A 26,121-nucleotide genomic window follows, 5' to 3' on the forward strand; every position below is an offset into this window, starting at 1 on the left:
ACACGGGTGTAAAGAGTGACTACTTGAGTTACTGTTAGCCCAAAGCAGTCTGACCATTCTCCTCTGACCTCGAACATCAGGCTTTCTTACTGCAGACCCGACACTGTTCAGGATTCATTTAAATATTCTATTTTTTTTCAAACTGTTAAAGTATTTTTAAACCTTCTCAGCTCTTCATCTCGGTGATATTGTTCCTCTTCTTCTGGAGAGCTGTCTTCATCCTGCCTAAAGACTTCATCTTGGCTGTCAGAGTGTGTGCTAAGAGAAGTGTGTGGAGTGACAGGAGGAGAGCAACAGGCAGTAAATGAGTGAATTACGCAGGTCTAATGGGATGAAAAAGCTTTTAGAGTATGGGAGAGCCGGGCTGGAGAGCTCCACACGTACACACACTCTGCCACTGTCAGTTAGCGTGAGCGCTATATGATTACTGCAGGAAAGAGTAAGTGGCTCTATGAACTGTCACTTACTTTCCCGGCTAGAAGGGTGTCACAGGCCGTGTAATAACTCAGACAATCTAACGTCTAAGAAACCAACACGCTGCTCGGGTCCAAACGGCTCACTACATATTGCGCTATCCGTTTCCATCAGGAGATTTATTACTGCTGTTCACAAGTGAAATAAGATATTGATTTTTTTTTCTTCATTTGGGACGAGCGTGCCGGCATCTAACGCTCCGATCTACAATTCCTACAGGATTCCAGAGATCCAAGTCCTAATCCTGACATACTGTGGGCTTTAAACACTCATTCACTTCTTTCTTTCTTTCTTTTATTCTTTCTTTTACAATTGTGGCTATTTTTTCCTTGTTGTCTTTATTTTGTCTTTTTTCCCTTTTCATTTTCTATCTATCTATCTATCTATCTATCTATCTATCTATCTATCTATCTATCTATCTATCTATCTATCTATCTATCTATCTATCTATCTATCTATCTATCTATCTATCTATCTATTTCATTTGAGTAACTGTTTTTTTACATTGTTTTTCATAGCTTGTACTTTTTCTTTCACATTTTCTTTCCTTGTCTTTACTCCATCTTTCATCATTCAGTCTTTTCCTTTCTCATTTTTCCTATTTATTTATTTGTTTGTGTGTTTGTTTTTTAATTCTTTTTCATATGTTTTATTTTTTTCTTTATTTCACATTTCCTTTCTTTCTTTCTTTCTTTCTTTCTTTCTTTCTTTCTTTCTTTCTTTCTTTCTTTCTTTCTTTCTTTCTTTCTTTCTTTTATTCTCCTTCCTTCCTTCCTTCCTTCCTTCCTTTTTTTTTGCCTTGCACTTATATTTTATTTCACTCTTTCTTTATTCCTTTTCACACCACTGCCTAGCAACCACCTGGAACAATCTTTCCAACCACCTGGATCACCATGGCAACACTCTAATACCCTTTAAGACCACAGGAGGACCTTAGCAACCTCGTCGCAACACCATGACACCATTTCTTTTCAACTTTTCTTTCTTTTCAGCTTTATCCAAACTCTCACTGCTTATTTTTCTTCAGCACCTGCGAGTCTGAGGTGTGTGTGTGTGTGTGTGTGTGTGTGTGTTGCTAGCTAGCATCTGATCGATGGCGATCAGGGAGGCAGGACGTTGCTCTGGATTTCAGACAGACGTGTCTCCGTGCTTGGAGATCAGGAGTGACTTTTTTCTGGCTTCTCTCATGTTTAGTCTCTGATCCTTCAGGTCATTTTTCACTCGGCTTCATTCGCGTCTTCTTCGGTTCCGCTGTGTGGGCCGCTGCCTCCGGAGACTTCCGTGTAGTAGCCAGCTGGTGTTCATCAGCCTGACTGGTCTCGGTTTTAAAGCTGATTCCTGGAGGAATAGAAATACAAAAGCAATATAATAAAACTATATAATACAACAGAGCTATATAATACAATATAAAACTTCTCATATTTCCTTTTCATCTATCTATCTATCTATCTATCTATCTATCTATCTATCTATCTATCTATCTATCTATCTGTCTATCTATCTATTTGCTTGTTTGTTTGAATGACTGTTTTTTTTTTATTCTTTTTCATATCTTCTTGTATTTTTTTACATTTTCCTTTCTTTCTTTCTTTCCTTCTTTCTTTAAGGTCTCGTTTTTTAGAAATACAAAAGCGATATAAAAAAACTATTTAATACAATATAACTATAAAAAAACAATATAATAAAACCTTTCTTTTTTCCTATTTATTTATTTATTTTTCATATTTGTTTGTTTGTTAGTTTGATTGATTGCTTGTATGTTTGTTAGTTAGTTTGTTTATTTATTTATTTGGTTGTTTGAATGATTTTTTAAATTCTTTTTTATATACTCTTTTTTTATTTCAATTTTTTCTTTCTTTCTTTCTTTCTTTCTTTCTTTCTTTCTTTCTTTCTTTCTTTCTTTCTTTCTTTCTTTCTTAACTATATAATATAATAAAACTTCTCATTGTTTTTTTACATTCTTTTTCATATATTCTTGTTCTTTTATTTCACTTTCAATATATTGATATAATAAAACTATTTGTGGTATAAAAGGAATAAAACTGATTAGTTTGTGCTGTTTACATCAGAAAAATATAATTCATTTAGGGTTAGAGAGAAGTTCCTGAAGTTCACGACGCAGCAGCTCCGTCCCAGGTCTCTGTAAGAAAAGAGGATGATTTTGTGGAGCGTGGGTTGACTTTAAAGATTTATGTAGAAGCGCTGATCGATGGCTGCTGAAAGTTTTCTCACTGCGCCTCATCTGTACCGATCTCCACACGCTCCGTTCCCTTGATTCTGAGCGCCAAGTGAATTTTCTTCATTCCGCTTCGACCCTTCTCATGCGTGCAGCGCAGTTCTCCCTTCATATTTCATACACGGAGAACATCATTTTCCCTGACAAATGACAAATAACTTGCTGAACAACTCGCGTGCCATCAGGATCCAGTAAAACTTGAGAAAAGCTGTAGAGATCGCGTTCACGTTCATATGAATTTGATATGCTGTGGATTTTATTACCAAAAACCTGCATGCTGAGGCTTCATTAGTGATCATGATGAACCTTTTAAATGGACTTATGGGACGTTTTCAATCAGTGTAAAGAAAAGAGTGATGTTCAGGCTGTGAGTCTGATCTGAAATGAGTCTTTTGGCTAGCAGTGTGTTTTAGACATGTGTTTTTACTGGTTGAAGATTAAATTTGAGCTGCTTTTTAGATCAACAAGCACTCAGAGCGTCTCAGAGACCAGAAATGGGTTTGATATCAATGCTTACAAGATATCGGCAAAAGTTTAGGGACACCCATTCAAATCATTAAATTCAGGTGTTGTTTTTCAGGGGTTGGGCTCGGCCCCTTAGTTCCAGTGAAAGGAACTCTTAATGCTTCAGCTTCATACAAAGAAATTTCATGCTCTTTGTGGGAACAGTTTGGGGATGACCCCTTCCTGTTCCAACATGACTGCACACCAGTGACCAAAACAAGGTCCATAAAGACATGGATGAGTGAGTTTGGTGTGGAGGAACTTGACTGGCCTGCACAGAGTCCTGACCTCAACCCCATAGAACACCTTTGGGATGAATTAGAAAGGAGACTGTGAGTCAGACCTTCTCATCCAACATCAGTACCTGACCTCACAAATGCGCTTCTAGAGGAATGGTCAAAAATTCCCATAAACACACTCCTAAACCTTGTGGAAAGCCTTCCCAGAAGAGTTGACGCTGTTATAGCTGCAAAGGGCAGGACAACTCCATATTACATTCATGTGCATGGAAAGGCAGACGTCCCAAAACATTTGCCAATATAGTGTACAAACATTTCTGTTGAGAAAAATAACTTTTTTCATTTTTTCTGTACTTTTTTATGAATATATTGCACCTAGTAGGCTTGGGAAAAAACAGAAATACTTATGAAACACTACAGAAGTCCTGAGTGTCTACTTTTTTATATGAGCTTTATATTAACCACCACTGTGGAGTGAGACATGACAAAGACACTCAAAGCTCAACATCGACTCAACAAAACTGGAGAAAAATCCTTTTTTTGTGAACAAGTGTAAGGTACACTGTAAAAAATGTACATGAAAATTACAGTAAAATACTGTGAAATAGCAACAGTAAAAGACTGTAAAGTCAAAAATAGTATATCACCGTAGTACATACATCAAATTACAGTAAATACAGAAACAGTATGTACTTTCATTTTTACTGTCCTAATATGTAAAAAATACACATTGTTACTGTGAAAATAGAAAATTTTGGTAAAATTAACAGTAAAATGCCATAACTTCATAAACAAGTAATTACCCTAAAATCAAAGGTATTACTCTGTCTAAATTACAGATTTTGCTGATATGTTTATTTAAATTTACGATATAAAACCTTTCACCATTCAGCAAAAACATACCTTCATTTCTACGTGTTTGTTAAATTAGATTGATTTCAAATTAAAATATGTTTAAATATGGGTTGAATCTGATAATTAATGTGCTACATCCAATTAAAATGATTATAGGCGGTAATTGTTTGGGTGTTTGTGGTTGTTTTGTGTTTATTTGGGTCTGATATTACCCAGGTTTATTTTTGTTGCTGCAACTTGTACTTCATTGAAGGCTTCACAGAAATGAACCACGTTGTTCATTGAAGTGCTTTGGAGATGGTTACAAACATATCTTGTAGATATCTATCGTTTAATGCCCATTAAAGCCTGAGTTCATTTAAGGAAATGTGAGGTGAAATGCTCTATTATCTTTCAAAGTGCTAGTTGATGTTGTTTCCCACCGGTGAATGGAGAAGAATCACAATCAGTGGCGGCTTTTAACTGGCGATCTGCTGAGTGCTAATGAGACTCGTTGAGAATGCTCCAATCACATGAGGCCAAATATATAAAAACAACACTGATTCGCTAACAAAACTGGGAGGGTTCAAGGACAATTTGAAATAAGCCAATCGGAGCTCACCCTCAAGTCACGTGCTTTTCAAAATTTTACGGACCAACACACTCGTTTTGTCCGGCGTCTCACGCACACATGAACGGAACATAGGGTTTTTTTTTTTTTTTTTTTTTTTTTTTTAAATAAATTATTAAAATAAAAAGAAGTTCTGCAACATGTCATGTATGCATTTAAACTCCTGAGCGGTTATAGAGTTGGAGGAAACGACGTGCTGCCCACTGTGATGACCAGGAACATGGTGAGATTCTAAACTCTTTAAATTCCATGAAGCAAACCATTTTTTTTTTTTGTATTTTAAAGATTGTAATTTTTGTTTTTGTTTTTTTGGACAGTGGCAGTAAAAACACAGTGGAGAGAGATGGGATGATTTGCAGCAAAGGGCCTGAGCTGGAACTGAATCTTGACTGCCTGAAGAACAGTATGTGGTAACTTACTACAGGTGAGTTCTACCAGGTGAGGCACTTGATTAGCCATTTATTTATTTATTTAATATAGCCATTTGATTGTAGTTTACAAACTACATCGAGATGCTTGAGATGATTTTACTTTCAATTAAGGCAATCTATTTCTTACTGTCTTTGTTGCTCTCATCTGCTAGCAGTTGTTCTTGAAATGGCCCTTATCATTCTCTTTCCTGTTCTACAAATCCCCCCTTTTGATCAGACGCTGGTCTTGTCCAGGATAAATATTGGTCAGTGGTTGTACATTTGACCTGGTTACTGGTCAGTGTTGTAGTAAATTTGATTACTGATTACTTCAGTGGAGGCAACTGTGTTTAGACTTCATGTCAACAGACATAAAATAAATGCTTATGATGACTTGTATGAAATGTTTCTGAAATGAGAACTTTCTCCCTGAGACCATCAGTTATAAAAAATAACCTGCAAAACTATATTAATTATTTAATTAATAAATATTGCCTTCATTGATGTATAATTCATTGGAGCAAAGTTGAACATATTTGAACCACTTATTGGACAACTAGAAGGCTGTTTATCTCTGTGTAGGCATCATGCTCAAACACTGCACCAATCTAACCTTTGCTTTGTTTGTTTTCTGGCTGCAGAGAGGATCATATCAGTCCACAGTGGACAACATGCAAGTCCTAGTGACAGTACATGCTGTAGCTTCCAGTTTCTCGAACATCATGTCCAATTCTATCCCATGTCTTCACAAGTCTGGACTCAGTGACTTATTCCTCTTGTTCATCCAGGGCAAGTAAGCCCTGATACATAATGTTTGTTTATTTCACTATGGATTATCCAATCATATGGACATGTGCTGTTTTTTCAAGATTTCATTACTAATTTGTGAGTACTGGACAAGGTATTTGATCAATTCAAACTGTTTTTAACACTGAATATGTACATGTTTTCTTGCTTTAGTCTGACAATGATATTTTTGTGCCTTGGTTTACAATGGACCTTATTCATTTAGTAATTAATCATAATCATAGTTGTTGACAGTAAAATCTAGGCAAACCAACTGTAATGCATTGTGTTGTACTGTGTTTTTTACAGTAAAATTCTGGCAACCACAGCTCCCAGTAATTTACCGTAAACTTAAAATACCGTAATATGATTTATGGTTGTGTTGTGGTTTTTATCTGAGAAAGACTGTAATTAGGCTTACAGTATATTTATTTTACCCAGGTTTACATTCTGTCTGTTTTTTTTAACAGTAATTTGTTGTAAACAAACAGTTCTCAACTGTGAAATTTACAGTTGCTAATAAAGCATACCGTAAAGTGGTGAACAGTGTCACTACAATTTACGGTAAAATTCTGGCAACCACAGCTGCCAGTATTTTACTGTAAAATATACAGATTTATTTTTTTACAGGGTATGCGACACAGTGTTTCAGGAATAAATCGATCTCGTTCAGGATGATTGATTTACAGTAAAAGTGTGGCTGCGGTCGTGAGTAACAAGAGCAGGCAAAGATTTCTGCTGTCTTGTCAATTAAAACGCATTAGGACGCAGATCCTTGAGCGTAACGCACTGAATGGCCTTTAGAAATTATGATTTCGCTTTAATTTGAGCCGCTGGGAAACGATTTAATGAAAGTGTGCAGGCTGCAGGAAAAAGGTTGGAAGGTGCGCCGATATTATTAATATCCTCTGGTCTTCTGGTGCGTCTGCTTCCCTTCACATCTAGTTAGAGCTCTGGTTTAAAAGAGATGCTGGTTAAATGAAAAAAAGAGGGAGTGAGAGAGGGAGAGAGAGGGTAGAGAGAGGGAGAGGTAGGGGGAGAGGAAGAGAGAGAGACTTAGAGAAAAGGGGGGGGGAGAGAGAGAGAGTGTGTGAGTAATTGACCAGAGCCTGGAGTGAAGGAGACAGTTGTTGACTTTAGGGGAAAGAGTCGGGGCAGTCGGGGCGGTCCGCTGCATACACCGATTAATGAGGTAGAGTGTGTGAGGCCATGCTTAATTTAACAGCACTTTTCCCCAGAGCTCAAAGCCATTAACCAGCAGAACCGGACAGGCTACACACCCCAACGCCCACAGAGCGCCTTGCTGCTTGTGTGTGTGTGGTTGGGTGGGGGGGTTGGGTTAGGGCGTCACAGGATAGCACGTCGATTTAAAAAGGTGTTCTGGAGAGAAATGAGGGTTCTCACCTTACAACACAACACGATTAAGTGGGTTAATTCATCTCACACACACACACACACACACACACAAGCTGATTAAATCAAACCCACAGCATGTTTTCTCTCATAGCAGCTGAAGATGCTAATCTTCGGCGACTAGCATGTGAAGTGGAAAGATAAGAAACAACAAAATGAACCTGGGTCGTAATGTTATAGCACAGGATCAGGAAACTCGCGCGGATTCGAAGGTGTGGAGAAAACAGTGAACCCGAGGCCTGGATTAGATCTGCTATCAGTGATGCAATACAGCCACACACACACACACAAATCAAATACTTATACTCTATTCTACGCCATTGTAGAAGGCGAGTGCTTCAGATAAATGGGTGATGCACTTATTTAACCCAAAAAATTGAATATATTGAATACACACTTCATGCTCTCAACACTCACAGCTTTGATTAAATAAAAGCAGAAAAGGGGCGGAGCTACAATTACGTTAGAAGGGGAAAAAATTCAGAGACGGCTGACAACACTCCGGTAGACGAGAGGTCTTATACAAACTCATACGTCTTATACACTGACCAAGCATAACATTATGACTACCTGCCTAATATTGTGTTGCTCCCCCTTTTGCTGCCAAAACAGCCCTGACCCGTCATTCTGACACCTTTCTTTTCAGAACCAGCATTACCTTCTTCAGCAATTTTAGCAACAGTAGCTCATCTGTTGGACCGGATCACACGGGCCAGCCTTCATTCTACACGTGCATCAATGAGCCTCGGCCGCCCATGACCCTGTCTCCGGTTCACCACTGTTCCTTCCTTGGACCACTTTTGATAGATACTGACCACTGCAGACTGGGAACACCCCACAAGAGCTGCAGTTCTGGAGATGCTCTGATCCAGTCGTCTAGCCATCACAATTTGGCCCTTTTGGTCAAACTCGCTCAAATCCTTACGCTTGTCCATTTTTCCTGCTTCTAACATCAACTTTGAGGACAAAATGTTGACTTGCTGCCTAATATATCCCACCCACTAACAGGTGCCATGATGAGGAGATCATCAGTGCTATTCACTTCTGTCACTGTTCAGAATGTTACGCCATTTGGGTTGATATGACCCTTCTATCATTTATACACTAGACACTAGAGCACATAGTGCATGGTGTAAGTGTGTAGTATGTCGTTTGGAACACACAGCTTTAGTACTTTATGTACTCCAAGATCCCTGACACATGTCTTCAGGGATTAGTAGCTCGTTTTCTCATGAAATTCATTTAGTCTCTATTACGTCTCCAAATTTTCAGTTACTTGAAACTAGATCGCAGTTCGAGATTCATTTCATATCCGATTGATTGTTTCTTTTTTTAAATGTGATGTTATGTAATGTAATATTTTTTTCACCATAAAAAACGGTAAAGAAGCTTCCAGAGCAGAGTACGGTAAAAAATCCGGCTAATGTTTGGCTCTATTAAGTGAGTATTGATAAAAGGAGGATCATGTTATTGACCTTAAGTTCTTTCACACACACACACACACACACTGCTGACTTTGACACCAGATTAGAGAAGAAGCAGAAATCATTACAGTCAGAAAGAAGCGATCGATAGCCTTGATTTTAGGCCAAATTGTCTTTGGGATAAAATCGTTCCTCTGAAGAATTCCAGCATGAAAGAAAGATGAAGGGAAAAAAAAACAGCATGGAGGCTGATAATCGGCGGTCCGGTTCTGGTTCTGGTGCGTTAACGTAAAGACGTAGGACTCCAACCTAATCCTCGCTGCCAACGCCGCTCTGATTCCACTTTAATTGAAGACTTATTTTTTTTGTTTCATACTGTTAGATATTATAGCGGCGGCTTAGCGTAATCGCTGGCTCATTTTCTCTTCCCCGTGATGCATCATCCTCTGCAGATTAGGAGGGATGTCATGGAAAAATGAGAGCAGGGGAATAAAACATGACTGACACGGCGAGAACGAAAAAAAGCCAATTGAAGAAGGCTTGTCTGCTGAAATGTGAGGTAGGATCAGATAGTGATTAGCCCCGAGGCCTCGTACGGCTTCCGAACCAGAACGTGAGGCGAGTTTAGATCTGATACCATCACCGTGTATTTATTTAGGGGGTAAAATAGATTAAGAGCAGTCTGGAGTAACATGGCAGGCTCAGAGGGGCTTTTAGGATGGACAGGAAGCGTACACTTTTCCCAGAGAAAAATCAGACTCTGAAATGAATTAGCACTGAGACGAGAAACGGATATGCTAGCTTAGTTAGATTTCGCAGTAGCTAGCTTTTAATTAGCTAATTGTGCTTTGAGAACATGTGTGCTGGAATAAATATGGATGCTAGTCAAGCGTGAGCTAGCAACATACCGTAGCTACTGAATTAGCCAGCTAAGTCATGCTAAAAAGAAAGAAAGGAATGAGTCACACATGTTGTATGAGCTGAAGGTGTGTTATGTGTTGAGAAGTGTGTGTTTTTAAGAGCTGTGTGTTCATGTGCATTGTGTTTTCTCTTTTCTACACACTAACTCCACTAATTCCACTAAAGCCTAAGTGAATAGCTAATAGCTGTTTCCCTTCAAGCGCATTGTGTTTGCATGAGTGGACTATGGGAACGAGAGAGAGGGAGAGAGAATGGGGGGGTGGTCTTCAAACCCACCTTCAGGATGACATGATAGATGAAGCACCTGCATGAAAATGTAATAAGTTTTATAATACATTACAATTTTTGAATTTCTTCATTAAGGGCACAGTTTAGACAAAGTTTAAATTTCTTTGTAATCTTTGGTAGAAAAACTATTTTTTATCAATCAATCAATCAACAAATAAATAAATAAATATATTTTTTATGGATAATTACATTTTTATATCTTTGTTTTTTCTGGCTATTTTCCAGATTTCAGATTTTGTTTTTGTGTGTGTGTGTTTTATGTTTTATGAGGTCTAAACATGAATCATTAGTACATGAGCTGTAAATAATCTATTCTTTTTAAAGAATATAAAAGGAATTTATGGTTTATTTGCACATCCTCTGTTTTTCTGCAACAAATTATTTTCCAACTGAAAAGGAAGAAATATATTTAAGAAAAATATTCAATTGGTTTGTTTATTTGTTTAGTTTATTTTGTCAAAGATAATCTAGCTGTTCTGGTCACCCTTAAGATTTGCAAAAAGTGAAAGTTTTAGTGTTTAAAAATGAGTCAAACTGTTCTCTATATCATTAAATCACATAATATGCAATTAATACAACTTTTACAGAAATATTTATAGAAAATAGTTTATAGAATTCCACAATTTATATAAAATACATAAATGTCAAAAGAACCCAAGGATTCCAGTCATTTCAAACATATTTTGTTTATAGAACCTTAAAATTCTAGATTTTATCAAATATTATAATTCCAAATTTTACAGAACAGTATTTTAGAGAAAATCCCAATTGCAGAATTTATAGGACATATTTTATAGAAACTTGCAACTCCATAATGTTACAGTTACGATATATATATATATATATCATAAAGTTGTCAGAACAGAAGCTATAGGATGGGGATGAAGGAGTTTGTAGAAGCTCACAGTTCTAAATTTTAGAAATAGATAGAAATAAAAAAACATGAAAAAAGCAGAATTCATGGAACCCTTAAAAATGTATATAGTATGAAATTTGCAGAATTCACAGATATTTCTAATTCTAGAATTTGCAGATCAGATTTTGTGAAATGTGTGTAGAAACCCAATTTATGGAACCTTATAATTTCAGAATTTATTAAATAGAATTCTGTGGAAAATATATTTCTATAATTCCAGAATTCATAGAGCAGAATTTTATAGAAATATCTAATTCCCGAGTTTATAGAGCAGAATTTTATAGAAAAATGTAATTCCAGAATTGATAAAGCAGAATTTTATTGAAATATAATCCCCAAATTTATGGAGCAGATGTTTATAGAAATAAATAATTTTAGAATTTGTAGATCAGAATTTTATAGAAATAAATAATTCTAGAATTTGTAGAGCAGAATTTTATTGAAATATGTAATCAAAATTTTATAGAAATATATAATTCTGGAATTTATAGATCAGAATTGTATTGAAATATATTTTTCCAGAATTTATAGAGCAAAATCTTTTAGAAATATATAATTCCAGAATTTTATATATATATATATATATATATATATTCCAGAATCTATCAAGCACAATTCATAGAAGACATTTACAGAACCCCAACCCCTGGAGACATTTCTATTCATTTCACCACAAGGTTGCTCATTTCTACAGAACAAACACACACATTTTTCATCCGAAATCCTACGATCTTAATGCGTCCGTTTCATCCGTCTGTGTGTTCTCTCTCTCCTCTTGTCTTCATGTCCACGTCTCATTAGAAAGAGAAATTCCATAATTCATAGCTCGCTGTGGGGAAAAGTGCTGTCATTTTCAGAGTGTGACACTGGCTGATTTATGTGTAGCCTTATCAGACAACATCAAATTTGTGAGGCTGGGTCTGAGTAGTATTTTGGGCCATACACACACACACACACTTAGTTTGTGTCAGCACAGTGCAACATTTTTACAATCCGTTCATTTATCATCTACAGGCCGAGTCACCCACCTTGCGTTTTCTCTTTACGCCGTATTTCTCTCTTGTACACACACACACACACACACACACATCACTCAAACCCTAAAATCTGCATCTGCACTCAGGCGTTAATTCATCACTCTCTGACAAAAAACATGGCGCTCTTTCAACATGACTCCATATATCAGCTCTGTGATGTTTGTATCCATGGCATGCTAGCAGATATGCTGTGCATCGTGTGTGTGTGTGTGTGTGTATGTGTGTGTGTGTGTGTGTGTTTATGTGTGTTATAGTTGCTGGTGCCTGGTTTTGCACATCTATACACTTTTTTCGCTCGGATTTAACGTGAACACTCTGACCTCATTGTTATGCAGAATGAAATTTGCATTCTGATACAGACCCGGCGTACATAAGCATGTGTGTGTGTGTGTGTGTGTGTGTGTGTATGAAAGCCGTAGGGAATGCTGGGCCGCCTGGGTCCTTTTGTGAGAAGAATAAGTAAATAAATATGTATATATAAAAAAAAAGACCCTAGTGGAGCTAAACTAATGAGAGTGCTAGGGATTTGTAATTTCAACACTACAGTATTGTAATGTTCCAAATGAGGAGATAACTACTGCATTTTTACCAGCAAGTTATTGTATGATGATGTTTTGTACACACACACACACACACACACACACGTCATACTATCCTTATGAGGACCTTCCTTTGATATTATTATAATTATTATATAGTTGTTATAACAACGTTTTGTCCTTCCTTGTGGGGACCTGACAAATGTCCCCACATAATACCTTGTCAGGTATTATGATCCTTGTGAGGACATTTTGCGGGTCGTCATATGGAAAGAGAGCTTTAAAAAATTGAGTTCTTTATTTCTTTTTTTTGAAAGCTATAATACAAGAACAAAACAACCCCCCCACACACACACGTCATACTATCCTTATAAGGACTTTCCCTTGTTATTATTATTATTATAATAATAATAATAATAATAATTATTATTATTTTTATTTTTATTATTCTTATTATTATTATTATTATTATTATTATTATTACACAATTATAATTCTTAACATACACTTTATTCCAATCCTAACATTATCCTTCACCACAGCAACTAAAAAAAAAAAACATTTTGTCTTTCTTTGTGGAGACCTGAAAAAAAAAATGTCCCCACAATGTGAAACACCTTGTCAGGTATTATGATCCTTATGGGGACATCTGTCAGGTCCTCATGTTGCAAGTAAGCTTTAATAAATGGAGTTCTTTCTCTAATTCTTTTTTAGAAAGCTAAAATACAAAAACAAGCCCCTCCACACACACACACACACACACACACACTATACTTATGAGGACCTTTCCTTGTTATAATTATCATATTTATTACTATCAACTTAGCTATTTAATGCTATTCATGCTTAACATACACTTTAATTCTTAACCTCAGTAACCAATAATAAATAAATAAATGAATAAAGGAAAAAATATATATATTTTATCTTTTTTGTGGGGACCTCAAAAATGTCCCCACAATGTGAAACACCTTGTCAGGTATTATGGTCCTTGTGGGGACATTTAGCAGGTCCTCATGAGGCAAGTGAGCTTTAAAAAATGGAGTTCTTTATATCTATTTTTAGAAAGCAATAATAGCAAAACAATCCACACACACACATACACACACACACATATACACACACACACACACACACACACTACTCTCACCCTGAGACACATCTGCTAGGGTTTCACTTAACCCCGAAGACAGAGGGAATTCATTTTGAAGCGGAGTGCATGCTGTGTCATTCAGTCATGACTTTCAAGGTTAAACACTTTGATTTCAGTTGCTTCAGATAAAAGAAATCTTCCAGCTTTCACACTTTTCAAAACAATAACTCCGCTGTTAGCGCCATGAGGTTTATTATTTTCCGACAGAAGCACAGCCTGAAGTGTTTCGTTGCACTATACAGTAGCTAGAGCGATGCATCATGTGCAGTTTAGAAGAAAACAATCTACTACACACTTCCTGCAGAATTTAGAGTTTTTTTTATTGTTGTGGTTTCAACTTTATTATTTAACTTTATTCCTACTTGCAGTGCACATTTTACATTGTAGAATTTTTTAATTGTCTTTTTCAAATTCTGAATTTGGGTTTCTTCTGTTTTTTGTTTGTTTGTTTGTTTTTTTCATTTATTGTTTTCTCTATGTTTATTTAAAATCGCTGATGCAAATAAATGCCTGCTTACAGGAAAAAAAAAACATTGACAATTCTACATTTTTTAATGAAATCCATTTAATATTAATCTTAGATTGTGTACAAAATCCTCCAACCAAGTCTTGATTAATTGTTAGATATATTAAAAACAATAATACCTTAAAACAGTTGATTTGAGCGAGTTTGATGAAGGGCCAAATTGTGATGGCTGGACCACTGGATCAGAGCATCTCCAAAACTGCAGCTCTTGTGGGGTGTTCCCGGTCTGCAGTGGAGCGAAGGCTGGACCGTGTGATCCGATCCAACAGACAAGCTACTGTTGCTCAAATTGCTGAAGAAGTTAATGCTGGTTCTGATAGAAAGGTGTCAGAATACACAGTGCAGGACAGGTCAGTTATAATGTTATGATAGGATAATCTGGATATATCAGAGCTTGTGGTATTGATAATGAATCTTCTGACCAATCCAATTTGAGAATTCAACACTGTTGCATTATGAAAATACAGAGTTATTTGTTATTAATATATAATCATTAGCATCAGAGTTATAAGCAGTAACAGTTCCCAATCCAATGCAGCGTTCAAGAGCTTCATGGAAACTATTTGTTTTCAACAAATAGTCCCCCCCCACCACCACCACCACCTCCTCAACCAAACATCAAATATAATCTTCCTCTTATTTTAGAAAGCGCACAAAATATATGAGTAGTGACATGACACATTGATTCCTCATAAAGTCATCGATCGTGCCGTTCTGAGACGTGTCCCAGACACACGTCAGTTATTAAACGTGACAGATCCAAAGACTCGCCTTGCATTATCTCGGGAAAGTTTTTTTTCTGACTGGCAATTATAGCCCGGAGGTGAAAAATCTACACGGTGGAGACTTTATTTTTTTTGACAGCGATTAGTTTGTACTGTTCCACACTTTTTCCCTCAGAAGTGCTTTTCATCTCTCCAAAACCCTGCAGTGTTTCTGCAACAAATGAACAGAGCAAAGCAGGCGAGGTTTTCTCACGTGAACAATGGGAAGTTTGGATTCTTAACAAATATTAATGTATCCGTCGGTTAGAGTGATAAAGGAAAGGAGAAGGAAATAAATACAATCAGGATTTAGGATTCGACGTTAGGGAAAAGTTTCAAGTTTTTAGGTTTGTGTTTCAGAATTTGCTGTTTTGTGTTTGTTTTGCTGGTGTATTTCTGAATATTTATTTATTTATTTTTTAAAGAAACTGTTAATTATTTTATTATTTTGGTGTTTGTGTTTGTATTTTTTTTTCTTATGTTGTGTGTTGAGTTTGGATATTGTGTGTTTTAATTGTTTTTTTTTGGGGGGGGGTCAAAATCTCCAAATTATTATTATTATTATTATTATTATTATTATTATTATTATTATTTATTTACATTTTTTTATATTATTTTGTCATTCTTTAATATTTACAGATTTGATTTTTACCTTTTTAACTTTTTTAAAATTTGCTTCTGAATTTGGGTTTCTACGGAAGCCCAGAGAGGCCATGTGATATTATTTTTTTTGCTTTTGTTTTCTCATGATCACGACTTAATTTTCTCGTGATCTCGAGATAACGAAGTTGTTTTCTCATGATCACGACACAATCAGAACCGCGGTGAAGTTAGTTTGATATTCGGACATTAGACAGACATTCAGAAGCAGTAGTTTAGGGACTGTCAACAAATTTCTGTATGACTGAAATGTGGTACTTGTTACTTAACTGACTACGTTCCTCAGTTATTCTAATTTCTTCTTAAATATACATATGGTATGCGGAATTGCAAACAGCATTTGTTTATTTATAAATAAAAATTGAATTAATTAATAGTATTAATTATGTATCATGTAAAGTGGTAGTGGGAGAGAGTGTAGCCAGACAGCATAGGATGGTGGTGTGTAGGATGGATTTGATGGTCTGTAAGCAGAGGTCAAAGATAGAGATGGAGAAGAAAACCAAGTGGTGGAAACTGAAAAAGGAGGAATGTTGTGAGGAATTTAGACAGAAGTTGAGGCAGGCTCTGGGTGGTCAGGTATTGCTGCCAGATGACTGGGAAACTACAGCAGAAGTGATCAGGGAGACTGGAAGAAAGGTGCTGGGTGTGTCATCTGGAAGGAGGAAAGAAGATAAGGAGACTTTGTGGTGGAATGAGGAAGTTCAGGATAGTATTCAAAGGAAGAGGTTAGCCAAGAAGGAGTGGGACATGGACAGGACTGAAGAGAATAGACAGGAATACAAGGAGTTACAGCACAGAGTGAAGAGGGAGGTGTGACACTAGAGAAGAAGAGAAGGACTTGTCCAGGTTTGCTAGGCAGAGGGATCGAGATGGGAAGGATGTGCAGCAAGTTAGAGTTATTAAGGATAGAGATGGAAAGGTGCTCACAAGTGAGGAGAGTGTACAGAGGAGATGGAAGGAATACTTTGAAAAGCGGATGAATGAGGAAAATGAGAGGGAAGAAAGAGTAGAAGGGGTGAACTCTGTGGAACAGGAAGTAAATAAGATTAGAAAGGATGAAGTCAGGAAGGCTTTGAAGAGGATGAAAAGTGGAAAGGCAGTTGGTCCTGACGACATCCCGGTGGAGGTCTGGAAGTGTCTAGGAGAGGCGGCAGTGGATTTTTTAACTAGTTTGTTTAACAGGGTTTTAGAGAGTGAGAAGATGCCTGAGGAATGGAGAAGAAGTGTATTAGTGCCGATCTTTAAGAATAAGGGTGACGTGCAGAGTTGGAGCAACTATAGGGGGATAAAGTTGATGAGCCATACAATGAAGCTCTGGGAAAGAGTAGTGGAAGCTAGGTTAAGGAAGGTAGTGGAAATTTGTGAGCAGCAGTATGGCTTCATGCCCAGAAAGAGCACAACAGATGCAATTTTTGCTCTGAGAATGTTGATGGAGAAGTATAGGGATGGTCAGAGAGAGTTGCACTGTGTGTTTGTAGACTTGGAGAAAGCATATGACAGGGTGCCAAGAGAAGAGCACTGTACTGTATGAGGAAGTCAGGAGTAGCAGAGAAGTATGTCAGAGTGGTGAAGGACATGTATGAGAGGAGCAGGACAGTGGGGAGGTGTGCTGTAGGGCAGACAGAGGAGTTCAAAGTGGAGGTGGGACTGCATCAGGGATCGGCTCTGAGCCCCTTCCTGTTTGCTATGGTGATGGACCAGTTGTCAGAGGAGGTCAGACAGGAGTCTCCTTGGACAATGATGTTTGCAGATGACATTGTGATCTGTAGTGAGAGCAGGGAGCAGGTGGAGGAAAACCTGGAGAGGTGGAGTTTGCACTGGAGAGGAGAGGAATGAAAGTCAGTGGTAGTAAGACTGAGTACATGTGTGTGAATGAAAGGGAGGGAAGTGGAACAGTAAGATTACAGGGTGAAGAGGTGAAGAAGGTACAGGAGTTTAAGTACTTGGGGTCAACAGTCCAGTGTAATGGAGAGTGTGGGAAAGTGGTAAAGAAGCAATTGCAGGCAGGTTGGAATGGGTGGAGAAAGGTGTCGGGAGTTAAGTGGGATAGAAAAATATCAGCGAGACTCAAGGGGAAGGTGTACAGGACAGTGGTGACACCGGTCATGTTGTATGGTTTAGAGACAGTGTCACTGAGACAGAGACAGGAGTCAGAGCTGGAAGTAGCAGAGCTGAAGATGTTGAGGTTCTCTTTGGGAGTGACACGGTTGGACAGGATTAGGAACGAGTACATCAGAGGGACAGCTCATGTTGGACGTTTGGGGGACAAAGTTAGGGAGGCCAGATTAAGATGGTTTGGACATCAGGTTCATGGACATCATGGTAGGAGAATGTTGGACATGGAGCTGCCAGGCAGGAGGCAAAGAGGAAGGCCAAAGAGGAGGTATATGGATGGAATAAATGAGGATATGGAGCTAGTGGGTGCAAGTGTTGAGGATGCAGAAGATAGGGATAGGTGGAGAGAGATGATCCGCTGTGGCCACCCCTGAAGGGAAAAGCTGAAAGAAGAAGAAGAAGAATTATGTATCATGTGAATTAATTTGCTATTATTAATTTATTTTTTAATAAAAAAAAACTATTTCTTCAATAGCTTCTAGGTCATGTGACCCTGTGACCCAAAACTAGTACTAAAATAATCACAAGGTCACAAACACCCCCACAAGGTACACCTCTTCTTATCCCAAAAAAATGTGTTCTTTTATTTTTATTTTTATTTAAAAAAAAAACACTATTTCTTTAATAGCTTCTATGTCATGTGACTCTGTGACTAGTACTAAAATAATGGATAATGCTTTTAAATAGCTTTTGTGGTACTTTGATATCAAAGTTCTGTTTTATAATTTGCTCTTTTGTGTTTATTTTGTTGTTTTGTTCCTCTGCTGTTTCTGAATTTGACGTTGTGTGTTCAGTTTTCTGGCTTTGTTTCTAAATTGGTGGGGGTTTTTTTTGGGGTTTTTTTTGTTGTTGTTGCCTTTTTTATTGTTTGTTAATAAGCTTCGCACTTAAAGCCCAATAGATCAAGACCTTTTTAAGGTAAAGAAAAAAAAAGAAAAAAGAAAGAAAAAAAAAAAAAAGAAAGCTCCAGCTGCGTTTTGTGTGTTATCAGCTCGGTGCAGCGGAGGCCAGCTCGGTGCAGGTCGTGCCGTCAGACATCAGTGTAATCATGCAGGAGAGAAGGAAAGAGCAGAGAGAGAGAGAGAGAGAGAGAGAGAGAGAGAGAGAGAGAACGGGAGCGTGGAATCACTTTCGCAGCCCTGAGCGCTGATTGCGTTGAGACTGATTGGAGTGCAGACTGTCAGAGAGTGTGTAATTAGTGCCACCTGCCCAGAGTCTGACTCCCATTTGGCAAGAAAGAGAGAAAGAGAGAGAGATAGATGCCAGAACCCAAACACCCTCCTCCTTACATCCCTCTTTTCCCTCTTCTCCTCCCTGCATTCTCCTCAGGCAGCAGAAGGCCGCGAGAGAACAATGCGGGACAGCAACGTCTCTGTGGTACAAGTGTGTGGGTGGAGAGAGAGAGAGAGAGAGAGAGAGAGAGAAAGGAAGAGAGAGGGAGAGAGAGATAGATAGATTATAGATTGAGAGAGAGAGAGAGAGAGAGAGAGAGAGAGAGAGAGGAAGTCAGAGAGAGAGAAAGAGAGAAAGTAAGAGAAAAAGACAGAGAGAGGAAGACAGAGAGAGTGACAGACAGACAGAGAGTGAGAGAGGAAGACAGAGAGAGTAACAGAAAGAGAGAGAGAGAGAGAGAGAGAGAGAGAGAGGAAGACAGAGAGAGTAACAGAAAGAGAGAGAGAGAGAGAGAGAGAGAGAGAGAGAGAGAGAGAGAGAGGAAGACAGACAGACAGACAGAGAGAATGACAGAAAGAGAGAGAGAGACAGAAAGCAAGAGAGAGAGAGAGAGAGATAGAGGACGAAAGTGGGAGACCAAGCGGTGTAATTACTTTGGAGAGGTTCTATTGCAGAAGTGTGGCTGTGGTGAAACAGCTGGGGAGAGAGATTGGAAATGAGATTGGTGCACACAGAGTTCCTGTTATGAAAATGGCAGAACTGCGTGGGGATGCACATCGACAGCCATTTTAAAACGCCGACATTTTCTCTTTCACTGCCTGAAAGATGGAGAAAAGAAGAAAGTGAAAAGAGTTAATAACAGAAAAATAATTAACAACAGGATGGACAGAAAGCATACCTGGAATTGTTCCGCTTCTTATTCAGCACCGATATTTACTTTTTATTGTTTCATGTATGGTGCTGAATGTCTGCAATTTAGCTATTTTTATTTAATTCAATTCTTTTTTATTTTGTTTAAAAGCAAAATTTAGTTTTTATAAGTTTTCACACAGCAGCATTATAGAAATATTTAAATTCTACATATAAAATTTTGAATTGAAAATATATAATATTTAAAGCAGCTATAAACATTCCTTCACCAGCCTTTCTTTTATCCTTGCTCTTAAAATTGATAGAATAAAAAGTTTTTCACATTACAGAGGCATTCTAAAGCGCAAATTCCATGTAAATGTAGCGTAAGAGTTGGAAAACTTAGCTCTGACACTGGAGACTCCTTCCTAGTTCATCGTCATCATTTTTATTATTATGTTGTCCATCTGAATGTGAAACTATCATGTATTATAATCACATTTTCAACACACTGACCAATCGGAATTTAAAATCCGACAGCGCTGTGGTTAAAAACGCTCCTAGCTAAACATAAAAAATATTCCCTTTATTTATTCATTTACTTAATTATTTTTTTATTTTTGTTTGTTTGTTTTATACATAGCACATACATAGCACATTTCACAAGCTCTGATCGGTTAATAAAGTGCGAAAGCGAGTCATGCGAAAGCGAGTCATGCGAGAGTGAGGTCAGAACAGAGGGCGCGAAGACGATCCACACCGAGACGAGGGAGTCGGAGTCAGAGACCTCTAACCTTCTGCTACAGACTGTAATATGCATTTAAATGAGGGATAAACGTTCCATATTTTTAGAAAAATAATAGATGTGAAAGTGTTTCAGCTCCTGTGTGCTAGACTTAAGATTTCAGATATAGAAACACAATTATCAGCGAAACCTGACTTATCACAGCCTTCCTCAGCGCCCTTTAAATCGCCGAGACATTTCAGTCTGCTGCACATCTGTCTAAAAGGCTGCGATTCAAAGAAAAGTTAGATACTAACAGCATTAGGAAAGATTTCAGATCGTATCACTGTACTCCAAGGACAGAGATCCAACGCATGCTGTGGTGAGGATGTGAATGGGAGAAGAGGTCATTCTCAAGGGCTACGCAAATCCAGCAACAAAAAGAATGATTTAGTTGCAGCTATAAATATTCCGGCTGGAAGAATTGACAGACTAAAACTCGATAATTGTCGGGTTGCCATGTGATGAGGCGTAAAGGCAGACACCCAGGAATCCCAGAGAAAGTTCAGGAACATTCAGGAAGTACTGAAAAATCATAGAAATGAGGTTCCTGCTCTAAAATAGCAGTGTTAGTAATGTTCTTAAAGAAAAAGTGTTGCAGAAACATTGTAGGAATGTTTGCTAAGGTTTCTTTCAAAACATTCTTCAAAATTTTAAGTAACAGCTCAGAGATTTGTACAATTAATTTGAGATTAATAATAAAATCATCTAATAACATCTTGATTCTGTGAGAATGTTTTTACAGAAGAGGTCGTCAGTGACAGTATCACGTAATTATTCAATATTTTAACTTCTAATTATGAAAATTGTCCTGAAGCAGCTTCAGACGAATCAGGATATAAAAATAGAATAGAAAATTTATCCCTAATGAGCAAACCATAGGCGATAATGGCAAGGGAAAACCCCCTGAGAGCTCATAAGGAAGAAAACTGTGACTCAAAGGGAACATCACATGACAGGGACAGTGCGATCATATCTGTTTTTCTGGTTTAACTTTATAGTATTAGTGTCAAGAAGTGCTTTGTTTGGGAAATTTTAAAGAACAAACATTGATATGAACTAAAGAAGTAGAAAATTATTGAACAAAAGCTACAGACTGACTGCAGAAAGCGAGGGATTTTGAAGAGTCTCAGGCAGCAAACCCCAGACAGACTGCCAAAAAAAGGAAGTTCATTTAAGTCAATGCACAGGCAATGGAAAACTACCAAAACCAGTAACGAAGCAATGGGGTCATTTTCTGGCCAAATGGAATAGAGAGGACAGGCACGAGACATAGTAACAGAAATCAGAATAAACATTTATCATGGTAAGAAACCATCAATCTTTTACAAGTAAGGCCTCACAGTGCACTGTGGCAGAGTAGGATATAGTATGATAAGCACATGATCTAGAGTAAACTCATAAACATTTACATTTCTGGCATTTGGGAGACACTCTTATCTAGGGCAACTTACAATTTATCTCCTTTTGTACAATCGAGGGTTAAGGGTCTTGCACAGGGGCCCAGCAGTGGCAGCTTGGTGGACCTGGGATTCAGATTGACAACCTTCCAGTCAGTAGCCCAACACTATAAGCTACGACATCCAATAAACACCATTATCACTAGAGAATATTAAAGAAGATAGATTTCAAACAAGAAACCTATAACAGTCCTGCTCATGAAGCTTCATAAAATTCAGAGTGAAATAAAGCTTCAGACTGAAATAAAGCTTCAGAGTGAAATAAAGAACAAAGGTGTAGACAAGCAAGGGGCTTTGCAAAGTAGAGAAACTCTATGATCTAATGCAAGGCAAGGAGAGGAAACGTGACCCTTTTTGGAGATATGCATAATAGAAAACGAGTGCTATGTGCCCTGAAATGTGATTGGACAAAGGCTAGACATCGAGACAGGCTGGAAATAATGATCTAACAGGTTGAAATAGAGGAACATGTATTAAATGTATATAAGGACACTGAAGTCCAATGGGACTTCTGTGCAAGTTGGGTGCCACTTGTACCCCTGGAATCAGCTGGTTTGTTTGACCACCTATAAACCAATCTCATCTGAATCCAATTTTTGTGAGTTTGGCTGTTTTTTCTTTCAAGATTTGTGATCGATGTGATAGAAAAAATATTGTGACAGAAAAATATCAACAAGAATCAAGGGGAAGGTGTACAGGACAGTGGTGAGACCGGCCATGATGTATGGTTTAGAGGCAGTGTCACTGAGGAAGAGACAGGAGTCAGAGCTGGAGGTAGCAGAGCTGAAGATGTTGAGGTTCTCTTTGGGAGGGGCACGGTTGGACAGGATTAGGAACGAGTACATCAGAGGGACGGCTCATGTTGGACGTTTGGGGGACAAAGTTAGGGAGGACAGATTAAGATGGTTTGGACATGTCCAGAGGAGGGAGAGTGAGTATATTGGTAGGAGAATGTTGGACATGGAGCTTTGATTGGGAATTTTATTGTTGTATTTTGTAGTCAGATTTAGCGAGCTAGTCTGGGCTAATATAGGGTGAAGAAGAAATTTTCCCTCACTTGACTATATGTATCATTATTTTTTTTAATCACTATATTATTCTACAATATTGAGCGTTGAATTAAATCTTTAATCAGTGCTACAGTAACAGAGTTCGTATAAATGACTACTGAAGAGTTTTTATAAAATGATCTCACAGTTAGTCCTTCAGTCTAACTTCATTACACAAAGATACTATAGCCATGATTAAAGTTTCAGTTCAGTGTGCAGTTGTGTAATGGACAAATTACAGACCGTGCTTTTCTGCTTCGTTTTATCTTTACTGCTTTTAAGTTCGTAGCAAGATACGGCTACCACTCTGAAAGTCGAAAAGTTTTCATACTTTCTAAAATGTTGCCAAATATGATGAGATATTTCTGTGGCTGATAAAACCGTCTTGAGCAATCTATAAAACATACAGGATTACACAATTAAGTTATTAGTTACGTAAGAAGGTATATGTCAGACTGGCAAGCTAGTCATGTGTGTGTGTGTTGGGTGTGTGCGTGGGTTGTGAAAACCCAAATGTAATGACGTTTGGCGGGAAAAACCTTGCTAGCTAGCATTGAGACACACGAGATCCATGTGCTTCAGTCTGCGGTTGCTTTTTTTTACAATAATAATTGTGTAATAATTGTAAAAAGTAAGCTTTAACCCTGTTACATGACTTTGTTGTTGATTATTTTCTAATAACGTAATTTTTTATGTTGGAAAAGTTTGATTCCATACCTAATTTTGAGTTTCTTTCCCTTCTTTTTTATTAATTAATTAATTATTTATTTATCATTATTATTATTTATTATTATTATTTTTTTGTGACATTTGAAATTCTATGAAAGATCCTTCAAGAGTCCAAAAAGTTCACCAATTAGAGCTCTCTTGACTGCAGGTGCTTTCTGTCGTATCAGCCGAAGGTTTCATTAAATGTTTCCATGAAAATAAAAATAAATAATTAAATAAATTAGCCGTACTGAATATCAGAAACTCTTCAGGAAATGATTGATTGAGTGCTTGAAGGATCTCCAGCATGCCTCAGTAACAGATATGATAGGATCCTGAGTGAGCCGGTTCCCTAGGTGGCAGGTTTAATTTAAAACCTCTCTCGGTGCTCTGTAGGGGAATACAAAGTGACCAGCAGGGTTTTGGATGGTGGAAGTGAAAAAAAAAAGAGGAACGAGAGAGTTAAGGAAAGGATTAAGAAGGACGAAAAGCATTAAAAGTGATGCATCGCTCTCTGCTGTCTATATAACATCTACTGATCTCTCTGTTCTCTTTTTCTCTCTGTGTAACCTATATTATCGTGGCAAAAAATGACAGATATTCATATTATCTGCTGTTTTATAGCCATTCGGGGGGTCGTTCCTGCCGAATTAAACGGCGTTAGATCAGATTAGGGTTTCAAATTGCTTCTATGTTTCACTCGGGGCCAAATCTGATACTTAAACTAATTTCCTGGGGAAAAAAAATCTAAAAAGAGATCTTCTTATTATCTCTGTAGTCTTCTTTTCTGGGACAGAAGCTCTCAGTAATCGTACAGAGGTGCTGACCAGAGCATCTATTAACCGTGCAATGAGTAATGCAGATGAAATGGAGGTGTAACTCATGAGGAGATGAGGAGGTTGTTAGGGTTTAGAGTTAAAATGCGACACAGACATTTCTCTTCACATGCTGAGGCAGAGAAACATGACCACACCTGGACTCTGGCACTTCTGGGTTCACTGGACTCGCCTGTACACCTTTATAATCACTTTAAGGGTTAAGTACACTTAACCCCGGGTTAAGTGTCATCATTATAAACTTGCCACTTAACCCCAGGTACAGGAACGTTTCACACTTGGAATTTAGAAGCATGGATATCAGCTATCACTTTTTATGAAACCCTGCGCTGAAGCCGAACTAGCATGGCTTTTGCATTTTTAACTCCATACTGCAGCGCCAAACGTGTGCTCTGTGAAACAATGCTCCAGTGTTAGAACATTGCTTAGCAACAGACAGCCAATCAGAAACTGAACAGCACGTACCTCGAATCTCATTAAACCAAAATCAAAGCAACTGCTCGGTAGCGACAGGCGGCCAACCACTGAACATCACAGAAGTGTGCACCTTAGCAAGGGGGAAATATATGACGCTGAAACAAAATAAAAGCTATTCAACTATGTGATGGACTTTAAAAAAGGCCAAAAAAGATTAGAAAGCTGTCAAAGATAACAATATCTTATATCTTATAATAGCCGAGTGCAGGACGACAGACCTAAACGATTTTCCTCACTGACGTTGAGACATTATTTAAAGAGGTCAGGCTCTAGATTTATCCAATCATGGTGCAAATAAGACAAGTAACGCCAGGGTATAGGAATGTACAGTGTAAAAACGTTAGATTATGAAGAGTCAAGTGTTAACCCCAGGGAAGGTATACGTTTACCCAAGGTTTACTAGGACCCAGGGGAACTATTTCAATCATGGAAGGCCCTACATTGTGGAGTATTTGTTCAGGTGACGCTGCCTTCTGTCATTGCCAAGTTGTTTTATATTCCCTGTTTTTTTATACTTGCCTGAAATAAAAACAGATTTATATGTTTAGTTTTATTTTTATATTAGAAAATTGGCATTGAAATAGTATTTATTTGAACATGTCATGAATTTTTGCTCATTAACAAAGAAATTTCTGCCAGCACTCTGTCCTCTGTGTTTGTTTTTCTTGCTTGGTGCTCAATGTGTGAGGTAAATAAAAAGTGCCTGATGTCAGTTGCTTTTCAGTTTTATTTGAGGAAAAAAAGCTTTTCTGTGAGAAAAAACAAAACAAAAACACCAGCGCTTTTTAAAAGCAGCCGCTTCGGTTCTTTCCATTCAGGAAGTGACAGGCGACCATTCGTTTTCTGTGTGTATGTGCTCCAAGAGCGACAAAGCATCAAAGCAGATTCGAAAGTAGATTTTCTCAATTCTAT

General features: G+C 37.7%; 1 long non-coding RNA gene across 1 annotated transcript; it reads left to right on the plus strand.

Annotated features, from left to right (window-relative positions):
* Nucleotides 1-5,972: 5,972 nt before the first annotated feature.
* On the plus strand, nucleotides 5,973-8,889 carry LOC131358322 (uncharacterized). The gene is made up of 2 exons (XR_009205371.1): nucleotides 5,973-6,213; nucleotides 8,174-8,889. It is a non-coding gene; the product is annotated as an uncharacterized LOC131358322 (long non-coding RNA).
* The last annotated feature ends 17,232 nt before the right edge of the window (nucleotides 8,890-26,121 follow it).

The sequence above is a fragment of the Hemibagrus wyckioides genome, linkage group LG08 (assembly GCF_019097595.1).
Source record: "Hemibagrus wyckioides isolate EC202008001 linkage group LG08, SWU_Hwy_1.0, whole genome shotgun sequence".
NCBI lineage: Eukaryota > Metazoa > Chordata > Actinopteri > Siluriformes > Bagridae > Hemibagrus > Hemibagrus wyckioides.